The sequence below is a fragment of the Larus michahellis genome, chromosome 2, assembly GCF_964199755.1.
Source record: "Larus michahellis chromosome 2, bLarMic1.1, whole genome shotgun sequence".
NCBI classification, from domain to species: domain Eukaryota; kingdom Metazoa; phylum Chordata; class Aves; order Charadriiformes; family Laridae; genus Larus; species Larus michahellis.
In genome coordinates, this window is record NC_133897.1 from 58,342,023 (window position 1) to 58,363,813 (window position 21,791).

The 21,791-nt window shown below is 44.0% G+C and overlaps 1 protein-coding gene across 1 annotated transcript in view; it reads left to right on the forward strand.

The window, feature by feature from the left end:
- Window positions 1-4,415: 4,415 nt before the first annotated feature.
- BLVRA (biliverdin reductase A) overlaps window positions 4,416-21,791 on the forward strand; it is a 34,855-nt gene continuing 17,479 nt past the window's right edge. Inside the window, exon 1 of the mRNA XM_074575631.1 lies at window positions 4,416-4,545. The gene's annotated coding sequence lies outside the window, so the exon portion shown is untranslated. The remainder of the gene's footprint in view (window positions 4,546-21,791) is intronic.

The window sequence follows — 21,791 nt, forward strand, 5'->3', positions numbered from 1 at the left end:
CGGAGGGGAGGGGAGGGGAGGGGAGGGTGTTGCGGGGGTGGAGCCGGGCCTCCTTGTGTGTTTAAAAGGCGGGTGTTTGGTTAGGGCTTCTCCTTGGAGGCAGGGTTGGGGCTTTGCTCGGTTTCCGCTTGGGCCTTTTCGCCGGGGGTGGCGGGCGTTCCCCAGCAGCGGCTTCGGCTGTGGGGGGTGAATTGGGCGAAACGTGAAGAGACGGCTGCGGTTCCCCGTCGCTGCCATGGCCGCGGTGCCAGGCCTCCCCGGGACCCGCATCCCGTTCAGCTCTGACCTGATAACCCAAAACTCACCTGAACTTGCCGCCTTGTTCTGGGAGTCCCTGTTTTTTGTGGTAGATTATTTTCTGAGCCATGCCTTAAACCAAGGGACACCATAAAATCACCTTTATGTATGATCCGAGGGCTGGAGCACCTCTGCTATGAGGACAGGCTGAGACAGTTGGGGTGGGTCAGCCTGGAGAAGGAAAGGCTCTGGGGAGACCTTATAGTGGCCTTCCAGTATCTGAAGGGGGCCTACAAGAAAGCTGGGAAGGGGCTGTTTGCAAGGGCATGTAGTGATAGGACGAGGGGCAATGGTTTCAAACTGGAAGAGGGTAGATTTAGATTAGGTATCAGGAGGAAATTTTTCACTGTGAGGGTGGTGAGAGACTGGAAGAGGTTGCCCAGGGAAGTTGTGGATGCCCCGTCCGGGGAGGTGTTCAAGGCCAGGCTGGATGGGGCTTTGAGCAGCCTGGTCTAGTGGGAGGTGTCCCTGCCCATGGCAGGGGGGTTGGAACTAGATGATCTTTAAGGTCCCTTCCAACTCTAACCATTCTATGATTAAAATAAAAAAAAATGTAAAACCCCCAACAATTTCTGTGACATCCTTCCAGCAATCCCCTAACAAAACTCTGCGTCTAATCTGATGATCTGATTCCATGCACTGATACACATATTTAACTTAATTACTGCTGTCTTTAGCTTATCTTTTTCATTCCAAATTTATCCCTTGTCATTGTACCACATAAGCTGTTGTCAGAGTTTATTTAAGCGGGCTGTTTGGAGCTGTCCCTGAGCTCAGCTCTTAGGCTCATAGCATTCAGAAAGCCTGCATGAGTGCTGCTAGATTACAGGAACCTCAGCCTTGGCTCACAGTTTTGATTCATCTGAAATTAAACGATGACTGGACCAATAATTTCAGAGCGTGCTGCGCTGCTGTTTCTTACCGCGTCGTACTTGCTTTGATATTTATTGCATGTGCTTCCTGGCTGGGGAGTTGAATAAGGCATTCTTCTCAGGGCTGTTGCCAAGCCAGTTTGTTCTCTTGTCCAAATAGTTTCCAGCTTCTTACTTATACCTTTTGGCTTACCATTATGATTTAGTGGAATGTTATCTGCTATTGAATTCTCCCAAATAAAACTTTCTTACCGTGAAGGGCTTCAGTGGTTGCCAATCAACTCCTATCATCATGATTATTACATTATTTTGCATTGCTTAGTTGTTCCTGACAAAATAATTGAGAAGCGAGAGGTTGCTTGGTTGTAGATGAAGTTAATTAATACATCTGCCTGCTAGGACTTGTAACAGTTGTGGGACTGTGGAAAGTGAGAGCAGGAAAAAACATGGCATGGAAAGACAATCAGCAGAACAAAATGGTGTCCAGATATGACCAAAAAGTAGACAATGACAAATACAGGACAAAAAAGGGAGTGGGTGGCCCAGCCTAGTGGGAACTCTTCCTACGCTCCTAAGAAGCCCTATTAAGAGGCTGGTTTGTATGCAGAGCTGCAGGTTTTTTAACATCTCTCTGTCCCCTCCTGCCTTTCCACTAACATCCCTCCTTTGTGGGAATCGGTTATCTTTACCTGCGGGGTGGTCTGACTCCTCCATATCTAATAACTCCCTGAAAAATCTATTTCATACCTTCCAGACCTGAAGAGGGATTTTGTGCCAAAAGCTTGTCTATGGTTCCCAGCTATGCCTGTGTTGGCCTGGCTACCCCTGCAGGGGTACTTACCCCTTGTAATTTTGCAATGATGAAAGCTATACAATATGCATCCAATTTATTGGTATTGGTTTTATTGCTTTTTATTGGTATTGAAAGGTACTCATTATTAATAGATACTTTCTCTGCTATTTCCATATGGAAAGAGAAAAAGACTATGTAAGACATCAGTACACCAGTAGAGCTATGTCCACACTGTGGGTTATTTGCTGCTGCTTCTTCCAGGGTTGGCATTTCCCCCTGCCTGCTGTCACCACCCTGGGGACCCTAAGCTTCTCTTGCCATGCCAGCTGCTCATCTCATGGTCACAAAGAGCTCCTCCAGAGCTCATGTCTCATTCCACCCCTGGAGAAACTGCTTCCCCCTTGCCCCCCGCCCCAATCTTGACCAGATCTGTAGTTCAGTTAAATGTTGGGTTTGTTATCTAGCCATCTGAATAAATAAACCTATGGCAGAGTGAGCTTGAGGCTATATACAGGGATCAAACAGCAAGTAGTTAGCTGACTGGTTTAAGGTAACTTAACTCCACAGAGGCAGTTGTGCCCTCCTGTTTGCCTGCGTGTTGCCATTCCCACCTGGTTTTGGGAGATGATCCATCTGGAAAGTAGTTTTTTATTTTATTTTTTTACAAGGTTAATTATGAGATCAGACAGGTCCCGCATCCTGTAGAACACGTGGCTGAACAAATGCGAGCCCTGTAACTGAATCCAAAGGCTCTGAGTTACATCTGCCTCTAATCACTCCCATATGCATTCTTTCACATGTTCTGCTATTCGTTATGATTTCCTATCATGTGCTAATTGATTCATTACTTTATGCTAAGCATACAGTCACATGCTACTCATTAGCAGTCCCATATGTTGAACTCATGATGTATATCTTTAAGTGCCGTATCTCCTGGCCTGCCAATCCTCCTTTATGCAATACCACACATATGTTGCAGACCTTCATTCATGCTTTGATGGACTTTAAACTTCCTGCTCATTAGTCTTGTATGTAATTCTTCAGTTACTCTCTGAAGCTCCTCCTTATTGCAGTTGTGTAACTACTTTAATTAGAACTGCTGATACATAGATCTGTGCCTTAGCCTTGTGGTAACTACAATGTATTGGAGAGGGGAAGGAATGAATTTTGAAACATCCTGTGACATATTTGAAACATCCAGCATAGTAATGTCAGCATAAACCCATGTTCAGATGAAGTTAAGTTAGACCACGGAAGTTTTGCGAGAGTTAAAATTCTGTAACTGGCTCAGAAAACGTGACTCCTGAAAAGCAAACATATCTGGGAGTAGGCCAAGTGAGTTTCTGAAGTCTTGCTGGTGAGGAAGTTAACTGGTAAGAAGAAATGAGTGGGAAAAGACGGAAAGAAGAGTGTATCACTCTTACAATTCCAACCTGCAGAATTTTGGAAAAAGAATTTAAGGAATTTAGAGCTGCCTTGAATTTTAAAGTTTTATAGGAAGAAGACAGACTACTTATGGTATTACTATGTACGCATAGCATGCCCCAAGATTTGCCAGAAATAGGTTGAACTGAACACACTCGAGTGCAAAAAATTAGTTACTGATTTGTCCAGTTATTTCTACTTTATGCCTGAGGTGCATGAATATAGAATTTGATGAATTTGATCCTTTGTACCTGTAGTCCCAATATGACACAGGTTTAGATTCTATCATAGACTGTAAATGCCCAACATCAGCATGGATGGAACTCAGTTCATCCTTATTTTCATACCCTGCTTATTGCAGGAACTACTGGCCTGCAGGAAAATAGCTGCACCCTCCCAGGCTTTTATCTTCCAAGCCCTGTGTGAAGCAGCTGGAAGTCCTGTTCCATGTAGATAAGAAATGGCGAGTAAAGAGGCTGGGAGTAAGATCTGGGTAAAAAGTGGCTCTCCAAGGAAAAGCTAGTGCTTAAGCACAGCATGTTGTGGGCTGGGAAGCAATCCCTGTAGGAAGGGAGACAAACAGTCTTGAGTAAGAGCTTGTGTAACGCCTGGCCTGAGCTTTGCTAGTGGCTGCTTTCTGCATACCGCCTACTTGGGGGAAGCCCGGCACAGAATGATTTCTTTTCCGCGTGGCACTGCTGAAACTCCCGATTTCCTGAGCAGGGACTCAGCCTGCAGCGTAAACCCTATGGACGCGGCTGGGCGGACGCGAGCCCCGCTGATGTACCAGTGTCTGCAAGCCATTGCACGGCTGGGCTCTGGCGAGTCCCTGGCTGGGGTAACCCCTGCGTGGGCTTCACCGGGGTCTTGCACAGCTCCCAGGGAGGTGTCAGCCCCTTGCTAGCCATGTGCTTGGTGTTTTCTAGGCGCAAGCTCCCACCTCAGTGCCTGTTCCTGCTGCTGCAGCTGCTCCTGGCTATAGCCCGCCCCTATAGTGTCCTTATTGGATTCCTGGCCAAGGGGGTGTTGCTGCAGCGATAGCAGCGGGGCGAGCGGTGCATTGATATGCCGGAGCTGCAGCCGGTTGTATAAGAAGGAGCTGCAGGGAGCGGAGGAGAATTAAAACAGGATCACGTTTCTCCTCTGTGAGCCGAAGAGGTTAGTGACTATTACTTAATCCCCGCTAGCTGTAATTAGGATTTGGAAGCACCGCTTTCGTCTCCTGACTCCCCCCCTCCACCCTTCCCAAGGTTTCTTGCCACCAGCGTTTTCCCCTCGGTTGTCCTGCAAGTCACGTTGTCCTAGCCGCTCCAGGGGCGCCCACCACACTAGAGGGGACAGGCCAGCCCTTGGGGAGGGCGGGGGGAACAGCGAGAAGAACAAAAAGAGAGAAGCCCTTTGTTTGGAAGAATGTCCAAGGTGCAGTGAAGCAGAGCATTTCGCTTGCAAATGATGTGGAAGTAACCAAGTAGCATCACTGGGTGGCCAGAGCACTGCCTGGTGCCAGTGTGAAGGGTCATTTAAAACCTTTCCTCCAAAGTGTCTTCTGGGCTTGTTTTTAGAAGTGCTGAGTTTCCTCCAAAGCCTGTTAAAATCCATGTTTACTGCAGGTGTTTGACACCCCCTTCTGAAACAGCAGACCATTACCTTTGCTGTACCTCAGTTTACCCATGGGAAAAGTGGAGATGAGAATATTTCCCTTTTGTAAAGGGACGTGATGGGGCTATATTCCAGACAGCCTTTGGTGGGAGAAAGGTGATGCTTATGTTCTCAGATATGGTACAGAATCCACGTGTAAAACACACTGACACTTTATTAATAATTACTTTATGCTTTAGTCACTAGAGCACACAATCTCTAACTATCTTAAAAAAAACATGCATCAAGGCTCAGTCTACACACAGAGAAAAGACAGGCTCAGCCTTTATATAACTCTCCTGGCATCGTGCTGAACTTTTGTGTTGGAGCTTGTTCAAAAAAACCGAGCTAGTGTTAATTACGGCAACAGTTTATTTAACTGATTTTGTGTGAAATAATTTTTATCAAACTCCTTGCATTGGTTTGCCAAATTAATTTTCCAGGAATTAGGATAGTCATTCAGCTGTTTATTCTCCCATTACAGATGTGAACACAGTGTGCCAAAAATCAATAACTTAGTGTTTGAGCGTCTTTCTGTCATATGTGTCGATAAATGGGAAAATAAAGACAAATCTGTTTCAGTAATATTAATCCAATTTGAAGTTTAATCTTCACAAATGTTCACAAAATAAAGAGCAATAGGTAAATATTTTATATTATTTTCAGCACATATAAGAAATCCTTAGTTAAAGTCTTACTGAAAACTCTTGTTACAAGCAGTGCATGCAACTTAGATATTCAATAATTGATAGTAAAATATTAATGATTGACATGATTCTTACTATTGGATCCGGGAACTTCCCTTATACTGGAAGGCTGATGATTCTGGACTTGTCCTCCTGAGTTTACATGCACATGGTCAGCAAACTTTTTTTCTAATACCAAGCTCACAGTTTCTTCAGACAGTGAATTGAGTTACTGTTTGTGATCAGCTAGAGTTGAAGTCAATGAAATATGGTTTGCATTGTCCTTAAAGGAATGGTAATCCTTATTTTGTGTAGCTAAAAAGGAGACTCAATCTTTGTAGTTTTCAACTTCTTATTTTTAGTGTCCTCATTGTTTTCCTTTTCCAAATTGTAGCTCTAACTGGATGTTTCAACACCCACTCCTTATCCCCCCCCCCAACGCTAAAAGACCACCACATTCAGCTCTGAGAGACTTCATTTTTAGATGTCAAAGGGCCAAACTTTTTTTTTTAATGACAAACGGATGCTATATCCGCAGACTTCATAAACTAAGCTCAGCAGATGAGAAAAGGGCCACTGATCACTGCACTAAAAATGAACCACCTTGTCAAAACAAGTGAAGGTGAATGGGTAAATTAACTGACCAATTTTCGAATTAGAACTAGAATCACTTTCCGTCTTGCACTAGAGTGTCAGGACTTCAGTAAGATGTAGGAGTGGAACGCGCATTGGCATTTTGCTATTTTATGATGACTCTGAAGTCACCTCAGTTTCATACGGCGTGTAGAGAGGATATTGCACTCTACGTTGTGCAGATTTGTTGTAGGAAGCTTCAGTGGGTGTTTTCCATTACACTGGTGTGGTCCACTGGAGCTCTGTCTGTGCTGCCATCCTTTGTTGGTAAGCACCAGTCAGGCAACAGGAGATAAACCAAAACTGGAAAGAAGTGGAGAAACTAACAAAAAGAGCTTGGATAGATGTGATAAAGCAGTGTTTGCAGTGGGAGAATAACTCCCCAGGAAAAAGGAGCTCCTGTGTTTGACGCAGTGGTACAGCAACATCAACATATGCAGGACCGGGGATAACTAACTCGTTCACGTCTAATTTTCAGGCAACCATAGATCTTTCTGAAGCTTGCAGGTAGCGCTCAGTGTAGTAAAAGAATGTACATTATGCTGGTACTTCACTTTTTTTAAGCAAGGCATAAAAAATGTCACTTCACTGAGAGGGGAGGGAATGGGGCTTAGGGAAGAAAAACAGTCTGAAAGCCAAGGCATTTAGCAGCTTAATCCTGTAGTAAAAAAAAAAAAAAACCAAAAACCAAACAATGAGTGTATACATGCCCTGTTGTAACTTTGTAGAACAAAGTTTGCTGAGGGGCTGTCCCTCTCCTCTGGAGTTAGCCTTGAACCGTGGGAAGTGTTCTTACACATGTACGGCCAAACTGTTGGGCTTACATCTTGAAACTTTATAAAATAGGCGCATGTCATGGTTTATAATAAAAATATAAATCTACATTTGACCTGTTTCTTCTCTACTAAACAAAAAGAGCTTTGGCTTTTTGTTTAACTGAACTTAAGCATTCCCTAGACTAATGTTTGCAACCCAGACAAAGCTCTGCTGTGCTAATTAGAAAGCATTGCAAAAAACACACCTTGACTGGGAAAGATAATGAAATGCATTTGCTAATCCTGTTATTCCAGGTGAGTGCAATCCACCACTTAAACAACATGAGTTCAATAGTTAGCATAAAAGGAGTTTCTCCTTTTTTCTCCCCCTTCTCCTCAGTATAGCATTATAAACCAGTTAGAAAGACCCTGTTTGGGGAAACTAGCATTCCTGTTATATTATCGTAACTATCCTAAATGATAAATTAAAGGCTGCACTACACTGGCTAATAAAACAAGCTGTTCTTCTGGCTCAAGTAATGTTATTGTGTTTATTAGCTTTCCCTCTTAGTGAAATGTGTAGGCAGAAAGGGATCATTATTGTCTTGTCATTACCTTTGCTTGTGAATGAGAGGAGAGGAAAGCTGCCAGAAAGAATATGAAATTATTAAATAATCCCTAAGTAAGAGAAAGAAGTAGTACAGGATGTGAGGGGAAAAGTTGAGGCCACAGTCATTTTAGCTAAAATGCCATGGATGTTTTTTAGCTATGTTAGAAGCTATAAAGCTTTGTGAACCTTTCTGTTGCTAGGGAGCAGTCTTTAGTCAGTATTTACTGTCTTTTGCAGGTTCTGACACAGATTAGCAAGAGAAGTCTGGTTAGTCTGTTATTTGGTGATGAATTTAGAGACCGCAGTGGCTTGCTCATACTTGTCTTGGAGTAATTTGCTAATTTTTCTCAGGCATAGCACAATTGTGTGCAGCTGGAAGTGAGATCAGTGCGTTTGTATAGATCTCTCTAGGTTTAGTCTTGGTGACAGATAGAATCATAGGGTTGGAAGGGCCCTCTGGAGATCATCTAGTCCAACCCCCCTGCCAGAGCAGGGTCACCTAGAGCAGGTTGCACAAGAACGTGTCCAGGCGGGTTTTGAATGTCTCCAGAGTGGTAGACTCCACCAGCTCTCTGGGCAGCCTGTTCCAGTGCTCTGCCACCCTCAAAGTAAAGAAGTTCCTCCTCATGTTTAGATGGAACTTCCTATGCCCAAGTTTGTGCCCGTTACCTCTTGTCCTATTGCCAGGCACCACTGAAAAGAGCCTGGCCCCATCCTCCTGACACCCACCCTTTAAGTATTTATAAGCATTGATAAGATCCCCCCTCAGTCGTCTTTTTTCCACACTAAAAAGACCCAAATCCCTCAGCCTTTCTTCATAAGAAAGGTGTTTGAGTCTCCTAACCATCTTGGTAGCCCTTTGCTGCACCGTCTCCAGCAGTTCCCTGTCCTTCTTGAGCCAGGGAGCCCAGAACTGGACACAGATAAGAAGGGCTGAGATTTTTTTGTCCCCATTAAATCAGATTCATAAAATTGGGATGGAGAAGGCAAATTAACTCCTGACTTCTGTCTTCTTCTGAAGATATGATACTCTAGCAGCAAAAATCTGAGGAACTCGCAGGAAAGGATAAAGATGGACTCTGTGCTGGTTACAATTCACTGGTAAAGTGATGAGGCTATAAACTGGGATAGTACACTTCTGGCATTGGAGGTGACCATGGGCTTCATCCGCTTTTGTTCTTGGTGTCCAGTGTAAGACAGAATAGGCCTGGTCTTTTCATAAGTATGGAGTACTTGAATTTGTGGTCTGAGTAACCTGGAGTGCAGTATCGCTTAAAAACAGCCCTGAGGTGTCTTAGGTTCATCATCCAGAAGTCCGGATAACCGGTACCAGCGGCTGCTGGACATAGTTGCTCTAGACAACATGTTTTTCATTTGGACTTTGTAATCTTCTCAAATGGCTACAGCTGAGCAAAAGTTTGATTTGTTTGAAATCTATTTTACATTTACTTACTTGCGTAGCAAAGGGGAATAGCTATCCTTGCATTTAGCCCCGTATTTTCAAAGGTAACACATACTCTCTCGTTCTCTTATGCCTGGCATTTGTAATGAGGCCTTAAGACTAAGGGCTGTTGAATAAATCTTTTCAAAATAAGCAGGTCGTTTGCCTGACTCTGCTTACTGCTTAAAAATAAAAGTATTCTGGCAGGTTTTTCTGACCCTGCATAGGTCCTGGTGACAACCGTCCTGATCTAGTAATATTTGCAACATAGACACAATGAAAAAACAGCAAAAGAACCATAAAATATTCATATTATATGATAATATAAACAGGGCTTAAAGTGGCTTGATGGCAGCTGGCCCTCTATTAGGGAAGGGAGGAGAAGAGTTTCGCATCCTTTTTCCTCCTGCCCCCTGAGCAGGGAATGTGACAATGTAATTCTGTGTCTGCTCCGAACACAGTCTTTATTCCTTTCTGTCTCTGAAGAAGGCCTAATTTTGCACCAGGCAAATGCATGATTTTTTTTTTCTTTTTTTCCAAATGAAAGGTCAGCAGTTTTCTTATGTTCATGGACTCAGGTTGAGGGAGCACCTTTCAGATAAACTGCTGATCCACTGCAGCTTACCACCATCCCAGTCAATTGACCAGTACCTTCCCAGCATCAATTGTCCTCTAATATCAGAAACACAATGTTCCTGCTTTTAAAACATGGGAGGGGAAGTCCTCCTATCCTAGATGCTGCTAAGTTACCAGCTCCTAAGGAAGCATGAAGGTGCTGATAACCCTGGAGATTAAATTTCTTTTGGTTAAATGACTACTAATTGAGGCTTCAACTCTTCATCTTTTGCCTTTGGGATCTCATACTGCCATCCTGACAGAGATGGCCTTTTTCATCAAGAGAATCATTACGAGCAGGGGGAACTGATGCAGTTGCCAAGTCACTCTCCGTCATATTTGAAAAGTCATGGCAATCAGGCAAAGTCCCAGTGCCTGGAAAAGAGAAACATCACACCCGTGGCAGAGGGGTTGGACCAGGTGATCTTTAAAGGTCCCTTCCAACCCAAACCATTCTGTCATTCTAACAAAAGGAAGTTCAAAGTACATTCCTTTACAGTGTGCTCATTATTATTATCTTTAATTTCCAGCTCCTACATCACCTTATTTTTGCTTATATGCCTATATCTGGAATAAACTTCCCTATTCCAGACGGCAGAACTAAAATACATGTGGTCAGGAGAAAAAACCAACCAGCCTGAAAGCAGTGGAGACAAATGGCTTGTGACCTGTAAGTCTGGCTCACAAGCCATTGTTTGGCCATGCTGTTAAGCTCTTTCTCTGACTCAATTTAATTCTAACCAAAGCCAATGGATCCAAGTGGAGGACAGATCATTGCAGACAGTGTCAGTTATGTATTCTGAGCTGCTGAGGCTCCACTGTTGCCTTTATCTACACGAGTCTGACCATGAGAGGGAAGAACAGAGATTTATTGTCTGATAGCTAAAGCAGGCATCTATAAAACAGTGACAACTTACAAATATCCATGTGTAGTGTTTGTGTTTATGACACTAATGTAGGATGCCCTGTGTTTTCCATTTCTAATGCTAAAAAAAGAAATGATTTGTCTGAAACCCAGTTTGTGGAGAGGCCACAGTGACGCCTCAAATGTGAATGACTGAAATAATAAAGATTAATCTCATACAGTGAGTTTCTTTCCCAGAACTTCAAAATGGTTTGCTGTGTTATGCTAGCAGAAAGGAAGGAGGAAAGAAGGGATTTAGACTCAGGTTTTAAAAAGTTGTAAGTAATACAGCTAAAGTAGTGAGCAGGGTTGCTGTTACATTTTAAAATATCTTTAATGTTACCGTTGTTAACATAGGATTGTGGTAGTTCAGTACAGTGACTCTTTTCTTTTCAGAACTCAGTGACCTCTTTTGTCACTTAAAGGGGTGGTGCAGTTAAAGGCATGAACTTGAGGAGGGGACGGCGCTCTCATCTTGCAGAAAAAACCCAGTGGACTGAGTATTGTCTGATCCTGAGCCTTTGCAGTAGCTAATTCAGTCGTTGCAAAGTTAGGCGGTTGTGCCGGTCCTGCCTTTGATGGGATATTATCCATTTGTTCAGCCACAGTTGCAAATAAAATTCTGGTCCCCGTTAAGTAGATCCATTTGGCAGAGGAAATCAAGAGAGAGGTACTCAGTTGTTTTGTCCCGATTACATGGCCATGCTGGTTCTGAATAGGTTGTGTATCTAAAATACTCCTCTGAGCAGGCATTCAGCATCACTAAAACCTTCAAGCTCTGCATCTTTGAAGGTAGATTATGAGGAGTAAAAGATTTTTTAAAGCCTATTCACCAATTATAGCTATTTTTTACAGAGATTTTTGTGGGGGTCATGAGCCAGCAGCTTCACTGGTCCCAAATCAATGAGATTTAATAAAGTATGTAGAACCTTCAGTAGCCCTAATACACTGGCACAATCCATCCTGTATCCTTCTCTGGCTAATGTTACTGCACAGACCCAACCATCAAGTCAGGTTATCATTTTTAATGAGTTTTTTATTCATTACACATCCATGTGCAAGATGGGAATACCTGATCTGGGAGTTGCAATACATATTAATTTCTCTGTAGGCGTGTTTTTAATATTAGTAGTTGTTGGAGTGGCTTGAGCCAAGTAGGACCTTGTGCTTTGCTTGCAGTTGGACCCAACTCGATGGCTGTTTTTAGGTCTTTTTAGAGACTTTTTGGAATGCTAAATCTGGTGATGGCAGATCTGTAAAGAGGCAGACAGTTGTAAGTAGGAACCATTTTGTAGGTCATTCTTTTGCTTGTTTGTCAACCCTGAGCGTGAGCCTGAGTGTGCCACGCAGGCTGGCACACTGGGAGGTTCAGTCAGGTTTAGGCATGCTCAGAGCTGTCTGACTGTACAGGCAAATCAAAATTAGTGGGTAATTTAGCCATCTTCTTGGCATATAAAACTGCCTCTCTGCTTGTAGGGTTTGATGGGGATCCTTCCTAGGAATCAGAAGGGGAGATGTGGTGTTTGCTTTTGCAATGTTTTGCAATGCTTTCAAACAAAGAAAGCATTGTTCTCCCTAAAATTTTGCATGGGATCTAATGTGCAGTTGAAGTACTGTGGGAAAGAAGCTTTTACAGCATTCCTGTTACCTTTAATTTTTTTTTTTTTTAAATTAACTTTCTTATCAGTAGGGTTTAAGTAGGATACCAAATGTCCCCGCTAGTGGCTGAGGTTTTGGTAAAGGTGTTTTCAGTTTCTTGGGACAATTGTAGCAGATAAGTAGCATATCAGGACTACTTGACTGCTAAATCACAGTGAATTGCAGACTAACTCTTCCTGAGAGAGCAGGCCAGTGGCTGGCCTGCGTGATTCTTGAGTGTTGTGATGCCCAATGTCTGACCAGCTACAATTTATGTATATATTATTTACTCTGAAGAGAGTATGTGGCAGGCTTCTGGTGTTATGAGTTGCCATTACGCTAATGATGGAGGCAGAGGATTTCATCAGCCAAGCAGTATCTTTATGGTGACTGCGGCATGTAGCGGGAGTGCTTTTTTTGTTTGGCGAATTCTCAAAATAGGTCAGCCTGTTACAGATCTGGGATGCAGTGACCTTTAGCGGACCGGAAGATAGGTATCATCTATTGGATTGAGTCCATAAAGATATTAAAAGACATACTTGTGGCTGGATATGTGTTTTGTTCTTGTGCCTAATATTGCAGTAAACAGCAAAAGCTCTTATTTCTTTATGTGCTTGTAGGAGTATTCTCATTGATATAAATGGAATTACTCGTGATTAAAGCGAAGCATGCATGTAATTCCTTGGAGGGTTCGGGTTTCAGATGACTTTAACAGCAAGAGAAAGGAAAGAAAAAAACAATTTTTTGTGTCATGCATTAGATGGCATTGTTTAATATACGTATTTCAATACAAACCTTAATTGTAGCCACCTTTTCTAGATGTCTGATCTGTGTGGGATTTCCTACAGCAAAGAAGAGAGGCTGTAATAATACCTATTTCTTACATTGCACTTATCATCAGTAGGTCTGAGAGTGCTTTACATAGGAGAGAGGTTTCCCCTACTCTTGAATTGGGAGGAATGACAGGGAAAGGGGATGTGATTGGCTTGCTGTAGGTCACCCAGTAAACTTCTGGAAGAAAGTAGGAATACAGCCTGGAAACGCAGCTTCCCTGCTTCTGCCTAGCCCAGCTCTGCATTCGCTAGGCACTCTGAAGAAAAAAAGGCTTATGGAAAGGACTGCAGTGATGGGCAGGGAAATTCAGGGGCAGGTGTAGTAACTGAGAAAATATTTCAGAACATTTTTCTGTAATTGTCCATCGTCACTTTCATTTGTATTAAAGCAAAGGCTTGGAGGCCGCTCCTGGCATTGGATTTTACCTGCAAAGCATTCGTAAAACTATCAAGTGAGATGGAGAAGCATCTTCTTTTCGTAGGTGACACAGCAAAAACAAAATGAGCAGCACAGGGAGGGAAGGGAAGTGCTGAGGTTATTTGGCATGTCTCAGATCTCTGGCCTGTCAGCTACACCTCTTGTGATTAGCTTCTAGTAAAGTTTCCCCAAAAATGCAGGTGTGGTTGGATGTTTTAATGGAACTTGAAAAGCTCTCAATTTTAAAAAGTGTAAGAGTCACCACAAAACAGCAATATCTTTGTAAGAAATAGGTGTTTAAGCAGAGTCTCAGTTATTAGTGTTCAGCTGCTTAGCCGTGTGGAGGTTTTACTCTGGTGGCTTTATTGTTCTGTGGGGAACCATGTAGGGGACATGGTTGACCACAAATCCACAGGGACCTCGCAGAGTTCAACTATGTGATAGCTTTAGTGTTTACGTGGGTATTAAGTCCAAATAGTGGTGGAGGATGTGTTTTGTGCCTTTTTTTCTTTGAGCTAGTACCGTTTTTAGCTTTACTCAGGGTTATTTTCTCCAGCCTGTGTTCAGGCACAGACTGGTAGTGTAGCGATAATATTGTTTGATCCCAGGGAAAATTAGGATCTGTGAATTGCTGATAGTTCCGTACCACTGCTCATTCTCCTGCGTGCTCATCTAAAATTGGACTTCACTCCAAAGTAACTGACAGTCGTTTGTTAAAACACTCCTCTCTCCTTCTACCACCGTAGACAAATTCACTTCCAAAAATTGTTATAGCACATTAAAGCCTGGAAGAAATTTTTAGGACTGTTTGTGGTTCTCTCTGCTTTAGTCATGTACTAATTAGCCACATTCAAGCAGCCTTTTGGTTTAAAGAATAGCTGTGATGAGGCTGCAGTTACGTGGAATTGTTTATTTACCCACCAGAAGTTTCACAAGACTCTCTGTAATTCATTCCAGAGTAGTTCCTGGAAACTTAACATTAGAACATATGATTCTGTAAGTAGGGTGGTGGTTGTGAAGGACGCACTCGACCCCTTAACTGAAGTAGCAGTGGTTTGGTGCAGGCTCCCAAGGAGGTGAAGGCCTGAGCTGTAGCCAGGCCAAGAACTCCTTTAGTTTTCAACCTGTTCTCTGAAAACCCACAAAGGAACAAAGTGCACAAATCACCATTTCCCCCCCCAAAATGAAACAATACAGGTTATCTCAGGGTAGAGTTTCAAACAAATGAGCCAGACTGAGGGCTTAGCTTTTCTGCACATCCCTGGGACTCCATCTCAGAAGTTTTATTTGTCTTGGTTTTTCCTCTTCAGACTAGCAACCAAATCTGAACCACAAAGGGTGACTGCAGACAGAGAAGGGCAACGGGACAAAATTATCTTTCCTACCCGTGCATGTACCTCGCAGCACTTCTGATTCAGTCCTCCACAGGGTGGAATATGTCATGTATTAAAAACAGATTTGCAGATTCTTCCAGTACCTCTCACGGTTTTATATTAGTTTTGTGAGATGTTTTTGCTGCAGGTGTGGAGTTGCAGGCTGTGGAGAGAAGCCTTTCTGTGATGGCAGTCAGGACTGCTGCAGACTCTGGAGTTAGTAGAGTTAAGTCGCAGAAGTATGTTTTAATAACTGTTTTCCTTTCTGCTTAGGTACTAATGCTGGAGACAGTCTATCTGTTACAAGTGCAGCCATTTATTATTAACCATCACTGCATATAGTAGAGGTGCTTGTTTGGCAGCTGTAACACAGCATCTGGCCGTATCTCAACATAACTATATCAACTTCAGCTTTGGCAGCCAGCTGGAAAACCAAAATTTAATCAGAAAAGCCAGGCAAATAAGCCTGCGTGTAAATTTAAGCCGGTGCAGGTGTATTGTTCAAATGGCATTTAAAAATTAAGAAGAAAAGCCCGCTCTGGCGGTTTCCAAGGTACAGTGGTGCCAGTCAGGATGAGAGGCTGTTTTCTGCTGGCAGACCTCTGCGAGAGTTGGTGCCTTGAAGGTATAACTCACCTACCAGAGCCTGCGTGCCTGCCAGGAGACTGTGACTTGGGTTGCGATAGCCAGAGAGATGGGTGGAGAGATGGAGAGGCACTGGGGAGGGTTGATATTTAGGACCATAACAAACAGCTCTCAAGGAAAAATGGGGTTGCTCTACAACTTCTAGGTGCAGTTGTTTTCCTCTGAAGTATGGAGACTGTAAATGGTCTTGGCATGTTTTCAGGAAAATTCCTCTGTCAATGTCATTTTATGTTCAGTCAATGCTTTTAAGGAGAAGAAACAGAGGGACAGAGTGTTGGGAGTTGCCTTCTTGACTGTCTCAGCCTTGCAGAAGGGCTTTACTTTTATCTCTAGGTTGCAGCAAAGGCAGAGCAAAAATGCAGACTCCCGCTCCAGCATGTTAGCATTCGAACAATTATTTCCTTTGCCTCCATTTCTGTTTATCCTTTTTCTTCAAGTTCTGCCTTCAGTTAAAATTAGTGAGCCTGTTGTTGGGTCTGCTTCCCCAAGGTACTTCAGCGCATACAGAGGTTAAAGTGCATAAGTGGTTTCCTGCAGAACAAAGGATATTTATGCCTTTGAACAGGCTGTTAAATTGGAGCATCGGTGCAGTTCTTCCCTTCTAAAAAACAACAGTAACAAAAGCCACACTGTTCAGCTTCTGCTTTCTCTGCTCCAGGCAGATGCGTCTTGCTATGATCAAACAATATGAGAGTAAGATATGGTAGCGCAGGCTACAACATGTACCAGCACCCTTAGTACAGCATCTACCAGGGCTCTGGGTATTTGAAATCGGAGATGTAAGGATAGAAGGGACCTCAAGTTTTCAACTTGTTGATTTTACAGTGACTGCTGATGTCTGTCCAGTGTTCCCCTAAAACTTACGTAGAGGAAGACGCTGCAACCCTTGTCTCAGAGCTTTGCTGCTGTAACAGAGAAAATGTGCTCTGTGATGGCTGATCCACAAGTCTGCTGCACAGGGAGCTCTGGAGCACTTCATCGGTCCAGTCTGGCTTAAGTTAGGGGAAAATACCAGGTTGAATCTGGCAGCCTGAGAGGGTTGAGGCTGCTGCAGCTCCATGCTCCCAGGTCCAAGCAGTCGTGAGGCTGAAAACATATTTGCAGTCAGCACATGCACACAGAGCACATATACACACCATGTATATACACATGTACATGGCCGGTTGCAGAGATCACAGACAGACAGAGCGCTTGCACAAACACAGACAACACCAGCAGCTGTATCCTGCTTCCCTCTCTGGCTGAGCAGGATAGAGGTCTGCTGGTGGGAATATGTGTGTATATACATATGCATATTTGTACAAGGTGGATCCCGCCAGCAGCTGGGCTCAGACACTCCATCTGCCCAGTAGCTACCCCTGAATCCCAGTCTCCCCAGTTGCTGGCCCTTGGCCGTATGAGCCCCCCTTTACTCTTAGGAGCAGTGGGAGGTGGCTTCCAGGTCAGTGGGGATTGTGTGGTGTATTTATTAGTGGCAGGAAGGAAATGACAACATATGTCACCACTCAGGCTTGGTAGAGTTATAGATTTAATGTAAGCAAAGCTGTGATGGGTATAGGAGGGGGTGCTGGAGAGAGTGAAAATTGCTGAGGAATTACTGTGGCGGTGAAATGGTTCAACTGTTGAGTATGCAAAAGTGAACTAACCTTGATAGCAGCCTTTTCAGATTAAGTACTCATCTGCGAGGCTTCTGCTACTCTTTAGATACGCGTGGCAGTAAAGTCGTAGTCACTTGAAGTAGCACACTTAAACAGACCAGGCTGGGAGTGCTCCAGGACAGCCTCCCACATCAGTGTTATGCTATTGCAGGTGACATTAATTGCAAAATATTTTGATTTCTGATGCGAGTCACTCATTCATACCTGTGGGAATGAGACTTTGAAAACTGCAGGGAGAATGCATGAGGCTTACTGAAATTCACTGTATTTCATCAGAGAAGGTACCTTTTTCTCATCCTGTAATGTCTAGGTATGCCATGAAAAGTTTTCTTGAAGGGGAGATAATTCTTAAGTTCTGCCTTTTATCTTGCCTCCGCACTGGCTTTGCATGGCCTTAGCAATGTTGCACAAAACAGAGGTAAGCCTCGCTTCCCTAAAGCTTACTACTGTGAGCATTAGGGGTTTTGAGATGTAGGGGTTGAAGTCCCTCTGTGATTGCAGTGGGGAGGAGCACATTTGCTGTGTGACCGATCCCTTTAGGCATACTCCACTGCCTGTTTTACTGATAAGTTTTGCAAGAATACTTGGGATGATGGGACGATGATGTATCTGTGTAGGATAAATGATCCTCCTCAGCTAGATGCCTTTCTTGGGTCTGCCTCTGTGTCATGCAGAGCTCATCCTCTCTCGGTAAGAGGAGCCACTTGTGTGGGCTGTCAGTGGGAAAGAGGTCCTGCACCAGTCTGCAGCCACTAAGTCCCCCATCCTGGTTCAGAGGGGACCCTTTGTGCGGCTGGCAGAGCTGCCTGCAATCAGGCCAGGGCGGTTGCTGCTGGGCGGTGGGAGGCACTCTTAAATCACAAGCTGTAAGCACAAAGGACATCCCTTTCTAATCTTCTCACCAGCCCCTTTGCTTTCATATAGCCAGTTAGGAAAGGGTGGAGAAAAATGCTTTTGGGTGCTGGCTGATGTACTGTTGTATCACTTACTGTACAATTTTTCAGTATGACAGGAGCCAAAGTTCAGCAGCCTTGAAAATGCCTCTAAAATCTTTTTGTCAAAGCTTTAACTGAGGTCACCTATCTTAAGAAAAGGCATGGAAGAGGCAGGCACTGCAGTTTAAGGTTTGGGCTTCCTCTTTCATCATTTTTGTACTTGAAAGATAACTGTAGCTGTTATCCTAGTATAAAGGTTTGAAATAAGGAGTAAATTTTCATATATTCATCTGGACTCTCAGATCAGTATTCTCTATTCTGCTCTTACCTTGTTCATGACAGTTCCAAAAACCATCTAATGTACTTTTCTCCCTGAGCAGCTCCAGGATTTGTTGTGTGAGCAACATGAGAGTAATAAAAAGCAGCAGCAGGGATGCAGACATAGCGATTTTTCTCTTAGCTATGCGCATAAGCAAAAGTTCTGTAATGTACATTTAGTAGCTGTCTCTTTCCATGTGGATACCATATTAGCCTGTAAACCCTTGACCTGGACTGAATGGCCTGTTGCTATGGCAACAGGTTGCATAGTAACCGTTTTTGTTCCTAGGTTGAAATCATCTTGCTTCTCTTAAATGTGACTTTTGGGGAGGTCAGAAGTTCTTCATCAGATGAAACTAGGAAAGTTTTTTCAAAGGAGAGGCAAAAATGTTGATGTTCTGCAACCTGAGCATCTGCTGAGAGATGTTCTTTGTTCATGGCAGTGCAAGAAGGTAGGCAGCTCCCCCACCTTCTCCACTTCATTGAAGCGGAGGTCAGCAGCTCACCAGAAAAAAAAAAGGCATTTCTTGGAAACAAGATGACTGTAGGAGCTTCAGGGGAATTTGTCTGCTGTGTGACTCCCACTCCCAACCCCACTAAAGACACTAGGCAAACATTAACAACTTAACACTCCAGTAACCTTGAAAATTTCTGAGCTTAAAGTAAGCCCCTGATCAGCTGCTCTCCAGCTGGACTGCTTCTAAACCTCTGCTGACCCGGTCCTGATTCACACTGGAGCCCTTTGTGAATCTGAATTTTAAAGAATTACAACCATACAATTCAGAAGAGCAGTTTTTTGGCTCTTTGATGGCTCTGCTTGACAAGGTCGTGTGGGAGACTGCCACGTGGGGCAGAGAGGCTGAGCTTGATCTACAGGACCAGACAAGGTACTTACAAGGGTGATGAGGGACCTGGCTGATGTCACTGTGAGGACACCTGGCAATCACAGGAGGTTTCTGGTGGCTGGAAAAGGGAGGGCAAATATTGTGCTCATCTTCAAAGAGGGAAAGTGTGAGTGTCCTAGGAACAGCAGGCTGGTCAGCCTCACCCAAGTCCGTAGGAAGGTAATAGATCAAATCCTCCTAGAAGCTGTCTTCAAGCACAAGAGCTCCAAGAAAGCATTTGTGACCAGCCAGTGTTGGATTTACCAAGGGCAAATCGTGTCTGTCCAATCCTGTTGCCTTTCATGGTGAGATGATTGACCCAGTCGACAAGAGGAGAACAGTGAATGGCTTTTAGCTTGACTTTTAGCAAGGCCCTTGGTGTGGTCTCGTGTAGTATTCTTATGGCCAAATTGGTGAGATGTGAATCAAATGAGCTATAAGGTGGGTGGGAAATTGTCTCAAAGGTTTGTGATCTGTGACACAAAGTTCAAGCAACAGACAATGAACTAGTCCAACCACTTAGTAGCATCCCTTGGGATTGATACCAAGGCCAGTACTGTTAAATGTCGTTATTAATGACCTGGACAATGGGACGGAGTGCAACTTCAGCAAGTCTGTGGATGAAATCAAACTGGGGCGAGTGGTCAGTACACCAGAGGGGCCTGGGCAGGCTGCAGAAATAGCAGACAGCAACATCATGAAATTCAGCAAAGGCAGATGTGGAGTTGTTGTCCAGGGTGGAATAACCCTGTGCACCAGTACAGGATGGGGACTCTCTGGCTGGAGTCCAGTGGAGGGGAACAAAGAATGGTCATCTGCTGGAGCAGATGATGAATGAGGAGCAACGGAGGAATCTGGGTTTGTCCAGCCTCCAGAAAAGAAGGGTAAAGGGGGGTATTATTGCTTCCTACAGCTTTCTGATGAGAGGATGTAGAGGAGCTGGAGCCACAGTCTTTTGGAAGATGGGTAGTGAAATGGTAGAAGGCAATGCAGGAAGCTCTGAGTGGATACTAGGAAGATGTTCTTCCTGTCAGGGTGATCAAACGCTGCCGCAAGGGCCCTAGGAGGTTGCCGTATTCCCATCTGTGGGGACAGTCAGAGCTCAGCATGGCCCTAGTACAGCTCAGTGGGGTTTGGATTGGGTGACCTCTAGGGGCTCCTTCCAACCAAAATCTTTCTGCAAGTAGCAGTCTCTTGTTTCTTTGGCCGTAGAAAAAACCAAGTGTAACTGAGAGCTCAGCCCAGGACTCTGCCTGTGGGTGGAACTGAAAATGGGTTGTGTGGTTATGTTAGACTCCTTTCCTCCCATCTCTCTCAGCCCTATACATCTCTCTTCCCAGGTGACCAATGTCATCATGTTATACCTCAAATATTTGGTAATGAAATGTCACTGTAATCCCCCTAGAGAAATCTTCCAATATCACTCATTTCTTCTTTAATATAAAAGACACCGCTGTGTATTGTACCCTTTTGGCATGTATAAAGTTAGCAGAGTTCAGGAATATATACATAGGCAGGAGCTTATAGAAAAACAAAATCCAGACATGACATGTGATTGGAGAGGGACTTTCTTTTATTTTGTTTTTTCTTTGTGCCGGTTGATGTAATGTCTTAGCAGCTGTCAACCCCTAGCGCTGTCTGAACAGTTACTCACAGCTGTGCTGCTGCACTCTGATCCTGTCAGACAAGAGTCACATTGTCCATTTATCCATTTAAGTCTCGGAAGGATTTGAAAGGTTGCAGCCAGGTAGTGGAAGTTAATGAAAGAGTTCACTCAGGTGAAGGCATTGGCAGTGGCAAGAAGAACACTGAAACAGAAGAAATTCTTTGCTGTGAGGGTGGTGAGGCACTGGAACAGGTTGCCGAGGGAAGTTGTGGATGCCCCATCCCTGGAAGTGTTCAAGGCCAGGCTGGATGGGGCTTTGCGCAGCCTGGTCTAGTGGGAGGTGTACCTGCCCATGGCAGGGGGGTTAGAACTAGATGGTCTTTAAGGTTCCTTCCAACCCGAACCTTTCTATGATTCTATGAAACAGTTTGAAGGCATGTGGGAGGATGGAAGTAATAAAAAATGCAGAGGGGCTGACTTGGCTTGGTTTCCAGCCGTTTTTCCTGTAAATCTGAAAATGAAAATTACTTTGCAATGTGTCACTAGTCTTTGGGGTTTGGTAACCGTGCAGGTTTGAAAGGTCACACCAGTTGCCCAGTGCTTCCGCAAATCAATGGCAAATCATAAAAGCAACAGGAGAATTTATTGCCAGTGGCCCAGCAACCCGGCCAGCGAGAGAAATACCTGGCTCGTCCTCCATATGATGCAATTGTGGCAGGGATGTCCTTTTGGGAGATGTACATCTCGAGGACATATCTGCTTGTCATTAAAGAGATGGCAGAGCTTTCTTCGTGCATGGAAATATCAAGCAAGC